This window comes from Oncorhynchus mykiss, chromosome 21, assembly GCF_013265735.2.
Source record: "Oncorhynchus mykiss isolate Arlee chromosome 21, USDA_OmykA_1.1, whole genome shotgun sequence".
Classification (NCBI taxonomy): Eukaryota; Metazoa; Chordata; class Actinopteri; order Salmoniformes; family Salmonidae; genus Oncorhynchus; species Oncorhynchus mykiss.
In genome coordinates, this window is record NC_048585.1 from 47,569,014 (window position 1) to 47,585,593 (window position 16,580).

Consider the following 16,580-nt stretch of genomic DNA (forward strand, 5'->3'; position numbering starts at 1 on the left):
AGTTACTATCTTGTCTCATCGCTACAACTCGGGGCTCGGGAGAGATGAAGGTCGAAAGCCATGCTTCCTCCGAACAAAACCCAACCAAGCCGCACTGCTTCTTAACACAGCGCGCATCCAACCTGGAAGCCAGCCGCACAAATGTGTCAGAGGAAACACTGTGCACTTGGCAGCCTGGTTAGCATGCACTGCACCCGGCCCACCACAGGAGTCACTAGTGCACAATGAGACAAGGATATTCCTACCGGCCAAACCCTCCCTAACCCAGACGTATTAGGCATATTATGCATCACCCCATGGACCTCCCGGTCGCAGCCGGCTGTGACAGAGCCTGGGCGCAAACCCAGAGTCTCTGGTGGCACAGCTAGCACTGCAATGCAGTGCCTTAGACCACTGCGCCAACATAGCAATGTGAATACAAAGAGAACCGGGTTCTTTAGCTTCTTTTTTTTACCCTGGAGTTCACTTTAAAGAGGACTGAGATTCTTTTAAAGGGACTATACCCTAAACCTCTTATTTCATTGGTTAATTAAACCCACTCTCTCACATGATTAAGACAAGGCTACTGAGACTCATCAAGCCCCAGGACAGGGAGTGAGTGATAATATGAAAGAGAGAGAGCGATGGAGAAAGAGAGAGAAAGAGGGTAATAAATAGAGAGAGAGAGTGTGAGAGAGAGAGGGTGAGAGAAAAGGAGTGGGAGAGGGAGAGAGAAGAAGGGAGAGAACTTCGGAAAGGGATTCAGCTATGTTGTTACCCATCCTTTTTTGCAAGAGGGTTCTCGTCAGAGTATTTTTAAGTGGTCTCGTCTCCATTGTTCTCCTTGTTTTTGCCTAATTCTGTTAGATAACTCTCTCTCCATCTCCCTCGCTCTCTCCCTCCTCCGCTCCCCCTGCCCACTCAGCAAACGGCTAGTCTTCTGCTCTTTATTTCTAAAAGAGTGGTGTGAACAACACACACACTCTCACACACACACACACACACAGCTAAGATCTGTCCTTTCCTTAGGTGTGGGAGAAATGTGCTGCTTGGAACAGGCTAATTTGTTATTGAGAGGGATGAGCGTGGCCGGGAGCCAAGACAATGGGGTAGTGAATAGTGAGGCTGCCAGGTTACACCCTCTTGTAAGATGCATCGAGAGAGAGAAAGGCATCATCTTGTTTTTGCACACAGGTACTCATACAGTAAACACGCGTGCGCACACACATCAGTATAGGAAATACTCATATGGAACATCTATTTGCACACATACAAACGTACATCACGCATGCATATACACACTCAATTATTTACACAGAAGCACCAGTGTGTCTGTTCACACTGCTATGCTTTATCTTGGCCTGGTCGCAGTTGTAAATGAGAACTTGTTTTCAACTAGCCTACCTGGTTAAATAAAGGTAAAAAACAGTTTGACTGACTGTCACTTATGTGCAACTGTTATGTGTCTAACATGACATATGCACACACTAAAAAATGTCACATGATTAACACCTAAAGATTTACAAACACATTATGAAATCATTCAACCATGGACATAATAACATTTGTCCATTACATTGTAGATACCAGTCACTCTTTACTCTTGTCTTTCAATCTACTCCCAAAGTTTTCAGCTGAAAAGTGCCTCCGTCTCTGTACAGATGAGATGTTTGTCTTTCACTTTCATGCCGAGTGTGAGGTGATGCAACTCATCAGCCCTTCCCTGTAACAGCTAAGAGCAGGAGTGCTCCTCAACAGCACCGTATCATAACCCAGAATCTCCCACTACTGGATCTGAAAACCCATTATCCAACTCCCACATGTCTGAGCCCCTTTGATTTACATGAGGACAAATCCAAATGAGAGCGAGTGAGTCTTGAGCGCTCGGTTACAGGTATACAGTCCCTTTTTTCAGAGGAGACTAGAGAGAGGAGGATAGTTATCGCAGGTGAGGTGAGGCAGTCACGTTCCAGTGCCTTCCCAGGCCCCAAAGTGGGTCACAGGAGTGCAAGGTGACATTCTTGGAACAACAGCACAGACTAGTGGAGGTGTTGAGCTACTACATGTAAACAACTGTGTGTGTGTGTGTGTGTGTGTGTGTGTGTGTGTGTGTGTGTGTGTGTGTGTGTGTGTGTGTGTGTGTGTGTGTGTGTGTGTGTGTGTGTGTGTGTGTGTGTGTGTGTGTGTGTGTGTGTGTGTGTGCGTGCGCGTGCGTGTGTACATTTGCATGTGCACATTAATTATCCTGCTCGGAATTTGCATGACCCAAAAACGCCCTACCTATCCAAGTTCCTCATAAATCAAACACAGTCCTATACCCAGCCGGTTCGGTTCCTTTGTCAAGCGAAGGTAATAAATTGATCCCCAGACGGCTAATAAGCAGTGGCATGGGGCAGCGACTTCCCAGGATTTATGCTGCTTCAAGTAGCTTTATATAGATTTTTCAAAACAAATCTATTTACTTTTTTCAGGGTACTCCCAGAGCTCAAGAGATTTGAAAGGGGGTAGACTTTGGGTTTGATGACTCAGAGGGGTAATGCATTAGGACAATAGGGGGATGGAAGAGGAAAGCCGATGAGGAAGGAAAGAATAATAACTGAATTATGACAGTGTTTGATTGAATCACGTGTTTTCAATATCACTCAATCTCAATCTATGGATTGAATCACATTCTTGGGCAGATTTCCAATTCTATCACACTGCAAAATTATTTACTTCCTTGTCTCCTTCCTTCCTTCCTTCCTTGATTCCTTCATGATCACTGATCTAAAAATAGCATATGCGTGTAAACAATATCCCAGACCCCCTATGCAGTCACTTTACCTGTCAGTGGTCGTGAAGGAAAGGAGACAGCGGAGAGGCAGCTTTCTGAACAGCTTTGCATCTCACGTGCCAGAGCGAAGCCTTTTAGAGGAAACTGAAACAGTCTTCTTTATGACATAGGTGATATTATGACAGGAAATAGTCTTTTAAAGAATATGATCCACGATATCATCTTCTGCAAAGTTGACTGGAAAAGAAAGAGGGAGTGAAGAGAGAGAGAGAGAGCAAGAGCGAGAGATGGAAGAGAAAGTGAGAACGGAATGTGATGTTGAGTTTCGGAATGGGATGTTGAGAGCCCCGATGCCAGACAGCCGTGCCCTTCTGTCCTTTATCTAATACCTCTGCTTTGGCCTTAATGTGTTTTCCCTCTCTCCATCCTCCCTTCTCTCTCTCTCTGTCTCTCTCTGTCTCTCTCTCTGTGTGTGTGTGCTGAAAGCAGGTGTGCCAATGTGACATTTGAATGATTGAGATCACGTTGGCTGAGTGGATTATGATCCCCTTTTGGGAGTGTGGTCTTAAGCCCTGATGGAGAACTCGTGCTGATGGAAATTTTATGGACGGAAGGGGGAGGTGGGAAAGTGATGGTATCAAAGCTCCCACCACCCCTTCCTCCTTTTATCTGGTCGGTAACACAACCCTCAGAGGTGGGATGCCCCATCGGCGCTAGTTAATCCCTACGTTCTGGGAATGGGGGGGAGGGAGGGGGGGGGGGGGGCGAGAGAGAGAGAGAGAGAGAGAGAGAGATGGAGAAAGGCACAGGGGTAGATCGAGGTAGAGGTGCTCGGCTCATGCCGCTATATCGGGAGGGGGCTAAGGGAAGCAAGCTGCCAACAGAGCAGCGAGCTGCCTTTTTAAACGTCAGATGAGATCAAATCAAAGAGCTAGCCTTTTGTACCGTGCTGTTATCTCCTTACCTTGGAGATAAAGCTATATACAGCAGGCCTTGAGCAGCACATTGTCCAATTCACACAAGTATGCCTAGGGATGCAGGTTGTCAAATACTTACCGGAGGACATTGTAATTCAAAGGAATTAAGCCTAACATCTGGTGTGTGTGTGTGTGTGTGTGTGTTTGTGTGTGTGTGTGTGTGTGTGTGTGTGTGTGTGTGTGTGTGTGTGTGTGTGTGTGTGTGTGTGTCCGTGTGTGTGTGTGTCCGTGTGTGTGTGTGTGTGTGTCTGTTGTGACCAGGTGTACAAAATACACTCCCTTCATTTAGAGGAAGTTGTGAAGGCATTGTCCCCACAGTACTACAGCTCTATTATCAGTTTGCCTACTGAACAGAAGCCAATGCCATCCGTATTGTCTGTTCAATTCAGATCATTGTGTGTCCAGTCACAATTGTGTGAAGTGCAATCTTTGAATGCTAGAGTTCTCATTTGACGGGTGGGCACATACAGGTGTGATACAACCATATTAATCAGGATCTCTAAGATATTTAAGCTGCACATCACTCTACTTTCCACCCAAGTCCTTGTATTTCCCAGTTCTCTTTTCTCATGAATGACGTTGAGCATCAACAGCGGAACTAACCTCATTGATGTCCATTGATCTGATGTGTGATTCACAGAATCCCACTAGATTTAAATGTTTATGACGTAGTCGTGCGCCACAGAGCCAGCTGTCGGGGGTGAAAACCGGGGGAGAGAAACCAACTCCTTCCTTTCCTCTGCTTGCTTTCATAGACTTGTTTGAGCAGAGCGCTGACAAGCAAGCCTAAGTTTCTGACAGAATGGTGTCAGCTAAAACTGTGATGTTTCCGCTCTCACAAGTGAATACCGTTCGTTGCACCTGCTGCTGGCAACACAGCTCAGCACAGCTCAGACAGGCTGTTTGCAACTCTGTGTTGTAATTAGATGTTTTTGGAAGTGCTAGGGATAGTGGATATGTTATTTGGTAGTGTAAGCATAAATGGAAGCTAAGCGGGTGTTTGGGTGTTTGCAGTAGTACTTGTGATCACCCTGGGATATTTGTATCTAACTACAGTATGACAATATAATGTTTGTTTGTCCTTTGTCATTATAATCAGAATGTCATCAATGGATAATCTTGAGCATCCTTTTATTCGATTCATATGTATCTGTAATAAACTTGAATTATGACGTTGGTTTCCTTGAGTTGATTGAGATTTAACTCTCTGTCCGGCATGACGGGCAGCCCGGAACGTTAAAACGCCTTTAGCGCTAACATTATTTTGATGCAGTCTCCCTTTGCCTACTTGCTACATAAAAACCAACCATCCTGGTTTCATATTTAGCATCCCATCTCATGTTTGTCCAAGCCTGATAGCGCCATAACGTCTACACATAGTGGGTGGCGGACAGCGTTTTATTGTAAATTACTGACGTTTATGACCGTGGGGATCGGCTAACCCCACGGTTAAATGGTAAAAAAAAAACGGTCTTCCATTTTTTTGACCATATTTGTTCGCTTGACCTGCCTTTTCGACATGTACTAGGATATGAGCATTTGATTTACCTTCCTTCTCCCCTCACAGTGGTTTTTATGAGCTGACCCCGGTGCTTCAGCGTTACTTACAGTTATGGGAAGGTCATAAATGTGGGATTTATGTTTCAGGTGTGGTTGGGAATGCTAGTACTTTCTGTCAGAAATAGAGTAGACATAGTCTCTGTGTGGTCTGCCGCATACCTAATGTGCTGTGTGTCTCTGTGTGTGTGTGTGTGTGTGTGTGTGTGTGTGTGTGTGTGTGTGTGTGTGTGTGTGTGTGTGTGTGTGTAATGTTGTGGAAATTTCCTCTATTGACCAAATCATGAGAGCAAACCACACACAAGTCAGAGTTAGTTATCACAAAGTCCATCTTTAATTATATGAGCTCTACCACAACCTCAGACTCTCAGATCAATTCAGTGTCTATCAATGAATTCTTTGAGAGCCCCTCACACATTTCAACTGAGATCCTTTATAGTAAAGACACATAGTGAGACAGCATAGGCATAATTTATCGTTCAGCTTTGTCTCCTAAACTATGTTATTTTCTCAAACTCAGAACCATAAACCAATCCTCCATATCAACAGGCATATATCAAATCCATCCTATCTTGACAAGATCACAGAGACACACTGACTGGCACACAGACATTGTGGAGCCAAGAGATGCACGCTTGACCTCTCCCCTCTCTCCGGCCCAAGCAACTTAGTCTTGACATAAAACAGATACTGAAACCCCGCCACAGTATTATACAAAAATAACATTCTGATGAGAAGTAACTTACAAACATATGATGAATATAAAACATCTTACCTATGTTACCAACCAATTCTGATTATTCCCCAACAGTGTGTGTGTGTGTGTGTGTGTGTGTGTGTGTGTGTGTGTGTGTGTGTGTGTGTGTGTGTGTGTGTGTGTGTGTTTTCGGTAGAAGGGTGTGTGGCAGGTTTTTGATGACTGACTGCTTTCAAGCTGTTTGTCTCCTAAGATGAAAGTATTGTACTTCCGTCTATGTTCAGAGACATATTCTATACATTTTGCATCAGGGGTATATAGATATATATGTACAGTGCCTTGCGAAATTATTCGGCCCCCTTGAACTTTGCGATCTTTTGCCACATTTCAGGCTTCAAACATAAAGATATAAAACTGTATTTTTTTGGGAAGAATCAACAACAAGTGGGACACAATCATGAAGTGGAACGACATTTATTGGATATTTCAAACTTTTTTAACATATCAAAAACTGAAATTGGGCGTGCAAAATTATTCAGCCCCTTTACTTTCAGTGCAGCAAACTCTCTCCAGAAGTTCAGTGAGGATCTCTGAATGATCCAATATTGACCTAAATGACTAATGATGAGAAATACAATCCACCTGTGTGTAATCAAGTCTCCGTATAAATGCACCTGCACTGTGATAGTCTCAGAGGTCCGTTAAAAGCGCAGAGAGCATCATGAAGAACAAGGAACACACCAGGCAGGTCCGAGATGTGAATACTGTTGTGAAGAAGTTTAAAGCCGGATTTGGATACAAAAAGATTTCCCAAGCTTTAAACATCCCAAGGAGCACTGTGCAAGTGATAATATTGAAATGGAAGGAGTATCAGACCACTGCAAATCTACCAAGACCTGGCCGTCCCTCTAAACTTTCAGCTCATACAAGGAGAAGACTGATCAGAGATGCAGCCAAGAGGCCCATGATCACTCTGGATGAAATGCAGAGATCTACAGCTGAGGTGGGAGACTCTGTCCATAGGACAACAATCAATCGTATATTGCACAAATCTGGCCTTTATGGAAGAGTGGCAAGAAGAAAGCCATTTCTTAAAGATATCCATAAAACGTGTAGTTTAAAGTTTGCCACAAGCCACCTGGGAGACACACCAAACATGTGGAAGAAGGTGCTCTGGTCAGATGAAACCAAAATTGAACTTTTTGGCAACAATGCAAAACGTTATGTTTGGCGTAAAAGCAACACAGCTGAACACACCATCCCCACTGTCAAACATGGTGGTGGCAGCATCATGGTTTGGGCCTGCTTTTCTTCAGCAGGGACAGGGAAGATGGTTAAAATTGATGGGAAGATGGATGGAGCCAAATACAGGACCATTCTGGAAGAAAACCTGATGGAGTCTGCAAAAGACCTGAGACTGGGACGGAGATTTGTCTTCCAACAAGACAATGATCCAAAACATAAAGCAAAATCTACAATGGAATGGTTCAAAAATAAACATATCCAGGTGTTAGAATGGCCAAGTCAAAGTCCAGACCTGAATCCAATCGAGAATCTGTGGAAAGAACTGAAAACTGCTGTTCACAAATGCTCTCCATCCAACCTCACTGAGCTCGAGCTGTTTTGCAAGGAGGAATGGGAAAAAATGTCAGTCTCTCGATGTGCAAAACTGATAGAGACATACCCCAAGCGACTTACAGCTGTAATCGCAGCAAAAGGTGGCGCTACAAAGTATTAACTTAAGGGGGCTGAATAATTTTGCACGCCCAATTTTTCAGTTTTTGATATGTTAAAAAAGTTTGAAATATCCAATAAATGTCGCTCCACTTCATGATTGTGTCCCACTTGTTGTTGATTCTTCACAAAAAAATACAGTTTTATATCTTTATGTTTGAAGCCTGAAATGTGGCAAAAGTTCGCAAAGTTCAAGGGGGCCGAATGCTTTCGCAAGGCACTGTATATATACAGTAGGCCTAGTTATGTTCCATAGCCACTGTTATCAGTAGATAAAACATGTTTTACAAATTGAGATAAAGATGTTGCACAGCCAAGTAAAGAGGCTATCCACCTTTCTTCACCTGGGGTGTATTTACGAGGAGCCAAACAGAAGAAAACAGGTCAAAAAAGGGGAGGATTTACCTTAACTTGACCAATAAGCAACTCTCATTTTGTTGCAAAATGTTGTTTATTTGTTGTTTTTGTTGTTTTTTTACATTGTGAACTAATGAATACACCCCTGCTTCTCTATATTGATTGTGATGTGTTTGCGAAACTCAACTGTTTTCAGCAGCTCCGAAACACATAAATTACTTCTCTATTCTTTCACATGACTTGCAACTCTGAGACACAAAGTCTTTGTGACTTTGGGGCTATCCTAATAGGGACACTGTACTGTCATAATATGGACCATGAGTTGGCAATGGTTTCTGTTTAAAGGAGATAGATATAGAAACCTGGGCCCAGATTCACAATTCACAGATTATCTTTCTTAAGAAGACATTTCTTCTAAACTGCCCACTATAGACTTATGAGGAGAGTTAAGCAACGTTGCTATAACTCAATAAAGTTATTGAAAAGGTTCTTAAGTTTTTTCCAATGTTTCTTCCTAAGAAAAAAGATTGGAAGAAATAGGATTCTTGAAAATAATATTTAAGGATTTCTTCTTGGAAATGTACTTAACTTTAGGACAGCTAAACCCTTGTCTTGTGATGAATGGATACTTCTGTAACCAATAACCTTTTCCTGCTCCGGCCCACAGACACAGTTGGCTATCGGACATTTAAACACAGCAAGAAAACTAATTACATGCGCATTATCTAGCTAGCTAGTAATTAACAATATATTACAATATTCTAGAAGTGTTAAATATCTAGCATTAGCTCGTCAATTTGCAAAGAAGAACTTGGCTAATGTTAACGTTGTTAGCTATGTTGGCTAATGTCGTTACATGTTAGCTAGCTAGCTATCTAACTTAGTGGTCGTGCAGTCCCTCTGCCACTGTCTTTCCTATCATGACAACACCTTCTCCTCTAGTTGGTCCACATGAATGGTGAAGTTCTTAGGAAAGATATTTACTAAGTTCCTAAAAAACTATGAATTCCTAAGAACATTTTGAGGAATTGCACTTACGAACAATTTTATGAACTTTCTTATTTTGTTCCTTAAACATCTTATGGTTTTTTTTCGGAAGTAGTGTTTTGTGAATCCGGCCCCTGTACTTTTCAGCACTGCGCCTATCTGCTACCACATTGCTATCAGCAATGCTATCAGCTAACACAGCTAACACACAGCTAACACAATGCTGTGACACCTTACAATACAAGCCTACCAGCTCATAGTTCTGAACTACACTATTTTGGTGCTGAAATTATGGGTGTTTTAATTGCTATAGACAGGAGATCATTAGCATAACTTCTTGGGTGGCTGGAGCCATGTTTCTCTATGTCATTAAGCTAATTATACAAGCTAATTAATCAGTATGCTCCAATGCTGGGCGTGAGAAGCACACTCTGCCACTCCTTGTTGGCTTGCATAATGAAGGAAGTGATTTTTAGAAATCTTTAGAACCTACTTTGATCTTTTGGAGAGTAAACAGATGATTTTGCATATTAAAGTACTGGTAAAATAGACTAAAGGCTCGGTGTGGGTGGAACACAAAGGACACAATACAAGCCGGGACTGAATTATTCCCCACCATTTGGTGTGTGACCGAGCGTGTGTGTGAGTGTGTGTGTCGTTGGTGAGGAAGAGCTCTCTCTCTGGTCCTCCGGGGCTCGTCTGTGTTCCTTTACTTCCCCATTATCTCCCAGCTGTCGATCGCTACGCGGCTGAAGACAAATCAATTAAGACTACTCACAGACAGAGGGTGAGACGGAGAGAGGAAGAGAGAAAGGATGACACTGAGAATGGAGAGACTGTGTATGTGTGAGAGAGAGATAGAGAGAGTGAGTTGGGGCTGTGCTTGTTTACAAACCAACAATGCAAATAACAGTGACTGTACAGTATATGGAGAAAACTGTCACTATATAAATATTTGTGCAAGTGTTTTGGGCGGACACCGTAATGAAATGAAAACCATCCTTCCTATCATCGTCCTGCTCTAAACTGGCATAGGATCTTTGTATTTTGGTGTTCTCTACAATCAGTGAAGCAATGAACTTCAGTATTACTTGGTCAATAGTATTTGGTTGTGTCTCAAATGTCACCCTGTTCCCTACAAAGTGCACTACTTGACCAGGGCCCATAGGGAATATGGGATGCAGCCTGTGTGTGGCATTGACAGCCTCCCCATGAAGATGTCACAGATGATCATATTGCCACATCTATTATCATCACATGGTTGGTTCTGAGTGGGTATTAAAAACATTGACAGTTGTTTAGTGATGTCACCTAAATCCTTCCAAACATCTTCTTTTCCAGGGAAATTCCGAGGAGTTCAGATTCTTTCATTCCTTCTGGTCCGAGGCAGCATTGGTATCAAGTGTTCCTAACAGGTAAGAGCTATGCAGATCAATGATACATTCTCTTCATCCAAATTAGCTTTATACTACGCTGAATAAAAATGTGACCAACCACCTGGATTCGGTCATATGTATCAACACTGCAGTTGAGGTACAATGGGAAAGTAATTCTGCTTTGAAAGTTGATAAACTTGTAACCCCACTTGAGAAAATGGCCCTTGAATGTTTTGGTACACCTACTGGAGAGTTCTTTGTCTACACCCATTCAGCATCGTTCACACCCATGTCTTTAAGGATTCACATGTGACTCGTTTCAGGAAACTAGGCATATGTCGCACATCACTACTTCACAGGAGAGCCATTTGTACGTAAACTTTTTTTTAAATCAAAATGAGTTTTTTGGCAGAAATGCCTTCTGGAACATGTGAACTTTCATGTGACTTAATAACAAACTTGGATGCCAACCGTATATACAAATAAATAAAATTATGAGCCTGGTTGTTTTAGCCATGATTGGTTGAGATAATTAATGGGCTGGACATGCCGAGAGAGGTAGGTAGGTAAATCCTTTCTAACAGGTTTTTTGAAAGATATATCGTAGAACTGCACAGTGTTGCACTCCAATTTCTGTAGGACAATAGTTTTGAAATCAGTGGAATGCCTGGTGGAATTAGAGTATGATAGCTAAGGAGATGCAGAAAATTCTGGCGTTTGATTGCTAATATGCAGAGGGAGTCGAAAAGAGAACACAGAATGTGGTTGTATTAAACCTGTCTACGGATTACATCTATAAACTACGGGAAACCATGGCATCCATGACACAGGGAGAAGCATCCATGTATAAGGGTAAGAATGTTTTGATGGCTACATTTTCAGATATTACACCATTAAATTTTTCAGAAAGTTGTTTTCATTTCAGGTTAAAGCATACTGTTAGCTAGCTAACATTAGCTGGCAGGCTCACTAGCTAACGTTACCTATGTGTATGAGCCATTTGCATTGCTAGTTATAGCCTAATGTTAGCTAGCCAGCTAACATTGAACCTAGTTGGTTTGTTACCTGCAGGGTAGTAATGTTATGAGTTGGGATTATGGTTCAGTGCTTAGCTAGCTACTGTACATGTCTAAAGAAAAGATTCCACTATGCAAGTAACCATTTCAATAGAATGTTCATTATGTTACTGCGACAACTGTCGATAGACGCAGCTAATAAATTTGCTCTGGCTATCTACTCCGATTTCAGAGCATTCTTGTCTGAGTGTGCCAGAGTGCAGAATAACTGAGGAATTTACAAACGCTCAACACCCGTTGAATATGTCCAGTGTCAGTAAAAGTTGGCAAAAAAGCATAATTAAATTAATGCCAGCAGCACAGTTAGAGTTAACCACGCTCTAGATAACATAAAAACAGCCTAACCGGCTCTGCTAGGGCGAGTAAAATGGTCAGAGTAAGCTGTTCTCTCATTTGTGTCTGGAAGTAGCTAGTGTCACAGGCCGGCTCATAGCCTGTGGCAAAAATGAGGGGACTCGAACAACAGGTATAGGCCAATTAAAAAAATGTCTTTATTGTAAACAAAACTAATAACTTTAAACTAAGAAAAAGGAATGAGGTGTGGAAGTATCATAATGTAAGGTGTATGTAAAGTGCATGGATGCGTGAATCTGTGTGTGTGAATGACTGAGTGAAAACTATGCAAAACTACAAAAGAACAAACAAAACAGGTTCATACCTGGAGGAGCAGAGAGAGAGAGAGAGGTGATTAGTGACAGTTTAAATACTCTGATCCCAGGTGACTCCAATCACTAACGACCCTCCTCTGCCCGCAGGAGGAACCGCCCCTGTAATGCAGAGGAGGAGCCGTGACACTAGCAACCTACCCAGCATTAGCCAATTACATTCGGTGCTTGACTGCTTTTGTTAGGTCAGAACACTCGGATCAACTCTACTCTTCCGTCAGAGCGTCTAGTGTGCGCTCTGAATGCTCCGAGAGTGGAATGCTCTGTATTTACGAACGGACAATCTGACAACGCTCTGAGATTACGAACTTTGAGTGCACTCTGGCACTCCAGATAGAATTTACGAACCCGTAGTATAAACCAGCCTTCTGTCTTGAAATCTTTGGTTGTTTAGTACATGGCCTCACATGTGAATCCTTAAAGAGATGGGTGGGGCTAAAGCTTAAGAGGGTGTGAATGATGCTGAATGGGTGTAGACAAAGAAGAGCTCTCCAGTAGGTGTACCGTTTTCTCAAAAGTTGATCCACGCCCCTACCTTCTGATCCACGCCCCTATCATCTTTCAAAGCATAATTACTCTCCCATTGTTCCTCATCTGTAGTGTGTGATATACAATTTTGTAGCTCTGAGTCTCTACTTTTATCCAATGTAAAAAACACCATTAAAAATGTTGCTTACATAGGACCAAATCGAGCCGGTCAGTCACATATGAGGCCATGTGCTAAACACAGTGAAGAAGGTAATGTAGTTAACAACCAAAGATTTTAAGAATAAAAGTGGTGAAAGTAGTTGCAAAAAGTAGTAGTATAAATACACTTTATCATATATTCTAATCTGACCTTGGTGCAGGTCATGTTGTTCTTCAAATTAGCGTCTCTGGTAAACATACATACTATATCAAATAAAACGCTTATTTTTCACATGCACAGGATACAGAAGGTGTATACGGTACAGTGAAATGGTTACTTGCATAGTGGAGCCTTTTGTTTAGACATGTAGCTCGCTCGTTAAACAATGAACCATAATCCTACTTATACTACCATGCACCATGCATGAATCTGCAGGTAGCCTAAGTTAACCAACAAGGTTCAATGTTAGCTTGCTAGCTAGCTAGTATGCTTGAACTTGCAATGAAAACGACTTTCTCAACAAAATTTGAAACGTATAATACAGTGCCTTGCGAAAGTATTCGGCCCCCTTGAACTTTGCGACCTTTTGCCACATTTCAGGCTTCAAACATAAAGATATAAAACTGTATTTTTTTGTGAAGAATCAACAACAAGTGGGACACAATCATGAAGTGGAACGACATTTGTTGGATATTTCAAACTTTTTTAACAAATCAAAAACTGAAAAATTGGGCGTGCAAAATTATTCAGCCCCCTTAAGTTAATACTTTGTAGCGCCACCTTTTGCTGTGATTAGAGCTGTAAGTCGCTTGGGGTATGTCTCTATCAGTTTTGCACATCGAGAGACTGACATTTTTTCCCATTCCTCCTTGCAAAACAACTCGAGCTCAGTGAGGTTGGATGGAGAGCATTTGTGAACAGCAGTTTTCAGTTCTTTCCACAGATTCTCGATTGGATTCAGGTCTGGACTTTGACTTGGCCATTCTAACACCTGGATATGTTTATTTTTGAACCATTCCATTGTAGATTTTGCTTTATGTTTTGGATCATTGTCTTGTTGGAAGACAAATCTCCGTCCCAGTCTCAGGTCTTTTGCAGACTCCATCAGGTTTTCTTCCAGAATGGTCCTGTATTTGGCTCCATCCATCTTCCCATCAATTTTAACCATCTTCCCTGTCCCTGCTGAAGAAAAGCAGGCCCAAACCATGATGCTGCCACCACCATGTTTGACAGTGGGTATGGTGTATTCAGGGTGATGAGCTTTGTTGCTTTTACGCCAAACATAACGTTTTGCATTGTTGCCAAAAAGTTCAATTTTGGTTTCATCTGACCAGAGCACCTTCTTCCACATGTTTGGTGTGTCTCCCAGGTGGCTTGTGGCAAACTTTAAACGACACGTTTTATGGATATCTTTAAGAAATGGCTTTCTTCTTGCCACTCTTCCATATAGGCCAGATTTGTGCAATATACAACTGATTGTTGTCCTATGGACAGAGTCTCCCACCTCAGCTGTAGATCTCTGCAGTTCATCCAGAGTGATCATGGGCCTCTTGGCTGCATCTCTGATCAGTCTTCTCCTTGTATGAGTTGAAAGTTTAGAGGGACGGCCAGGTCTTGGTAGATTTGCAGTGGTCTGATACTCCTTCCATTTCAATATTATCGCTTGCACAGTGCTCCTTGGGATGTTTAAAGCTTGGCAAATCTTTTTGTATCCAAATCCGGCTTTAAACTTCTTCACAACAGTATCTCGGACCTGCCTGGTGTGTTCCTTGTTCTTCATGATGCTCTCTGCGCTTTTAACGGACCTCTGAGACTATCACAGTGCAGGTGCATTTATACGGAGACTTGATTACACACAGGTGGATTGTATTTATCATCATTAGTCATTTAGGTCAACATTGGATCATTCAGAGATCCTCACTGAACTTCTGGAGAGAGTTTGCTGCACTGAAAGTAAAGGGGCTGAATAATTTTGCACGCCCAATTTTTCAGTTTTTGATTTGTTAAAAAAGTTTGAAATATCCAATAAATGTCGTTCCACTTCATGATTGTGTCCCACTTGTTGTTGATTCTTCACAAAAAAATACAGTTTTATATCTTTATGTTTGAAGCCTGAAATGTGGCAAAAGGTCGCAAAGTTCAAGGGGGGCGAATACTTTCGCAAGGCACTGTATCTGAAAATGTAGCTAGACTCTTATCCGTAAACATAGATGAATGCTTCTGCCTTTCTATCATGGATGCCATGGTTGCCATTAGTTTGAAGATTTCATCTGGAGACGGTGTTTTATACAACAGCCTTCTGTGTTCTCTTTTCGACTCTCTCTGCATTTGGCAATCATCTCTCTGTTTCCACTGATTTCAAAACGCGGTCAACTTCTTGATCACCGTTTATTCTCCATCACTGTCATCAGAAGACTCTACAATGTATACAATGTATGGTTCAATGAAAACCTTTTTACCTAAATCAGGGATTTCCTCATCGTCTGGTTCATTTTTAGAGTCAGTGAGAGTCAACATGGTACGATTGTCCTCCAGAAAATAGTCCATCATAACTTTTTCCCACTGATCTTTGTCAATAGCTCCTGTTAACTTTAGGGCAGCAATGTTGAGAGCAGTAGCAACACTTTATCAGTTCTTCATGATATCTTTCAAAAAAAGCTGTGTTAGAAAGGAGTATCTACACATACTGAGCAGCTCATGTTATAGACAGAAGCATGCTACATGGCAGACCAATCTGAACTCGGCATATCCAGCCCATTAATTATCTCAACCAGTCATAGCTAAACCAACTAGGCTTGTAATTTAACAATTTTATTCGTATTTACAGATGGCATACACGTTTGTTATTAAGGCACATGAAAGTTTGCGTGTTCCAGAAGGCATTTCGGCAAAAAAACATTTTGCTAAGACCATTTTTTGTTGAAACGTTCAAATGGCTCCACTTTGAAGTAGTGACGTGCGACATACGCCTAGCTTCTTGAAACAGGTCACAAAATATAAACACAACGTGTAAAGTGTTGATCCCTTGTTTCATGGGCTGAAATAAAATAACTCAGACACACAAAAAGCTTATTTCTCTCTAATTATGTGTAGAAATTTGTTACAACCATGTTAGTGAACATTTCTCCTTTGCCAAGTTAATCCATCCAGCTGACAGGTGTGATATATCAAGAAGCTGATTAAACAGCATGCTTATTACACAGGTGCACCTTGTGCTGGTGATTATAAAAGGCCACTCAAAAATGTGCAGTTTTGTCCCACAACACAATTCCACAGATGTCTCAACTTTTGTGGGAGTGTGCAATTGGCTTGCTGACTACAGGAATGTCCACCAGAGCTGTTGCCAGAGAATTAAATGTTAATTTATCTACCAACGTCCTTTTAGAGAATTTGGCAATACGTCCAAATGAAATCACAATCGCAGACCATGTGTAACCACGCCAGCCCAGGACCTCCACATCCGGCTTCTTCACCTGCGGGATCGTCTGAGACCAGCCACCTGGACAGCTGATGAAACTGTGGGTTTGCACAACTGAAGCATTTATGCACAAACTGTCAGAAACCGTCTCAGGGAAGGTTATCTGCGTGCTCTTCGTCCTCACTAAGGTCTTGACCTGCCTGCCGTTCGGCGTCGTGACTGACTTCAGTGGAAAATGCTCACCTTCGATGGCCACTGTACCGGGCAGATGGCAGACGTGTATGGCGTCGTGTGGGCGAGCGGTTTGCTGATCTCAAAGTTGCGAACAGAGTGCCCCATGGTGGCGGTGGGGTGAT

The 16,580-nt window shown here is 42.2% G+C and overlaps 1 protein-coding gene across 40 annotated transcripts in view; it reads left to right on the top strand.

The window, feature by feature from the left end:
• The window catches only part of LOC110500605 (receptor-type tyrosine-protein phosphatase delta), a 589,354-nt gene that overhangs the window by 200,350 nt on the left and 372,424 nt on the right, over nt 1–16,580 (top strand). For all 40 annotated transcript variants that reach the window (XM_036958029.1, XM_036958028.1, XM_036958035.1 and 37 more), the window contains one exon: nt 10,403–10,476. The gene's annotated coding sequence lies outside the window, so the exon portion shown is untranslated. The remainder of the gene's footprint in view (nt 1–10,402; nt 10,477–16,580) is intronic.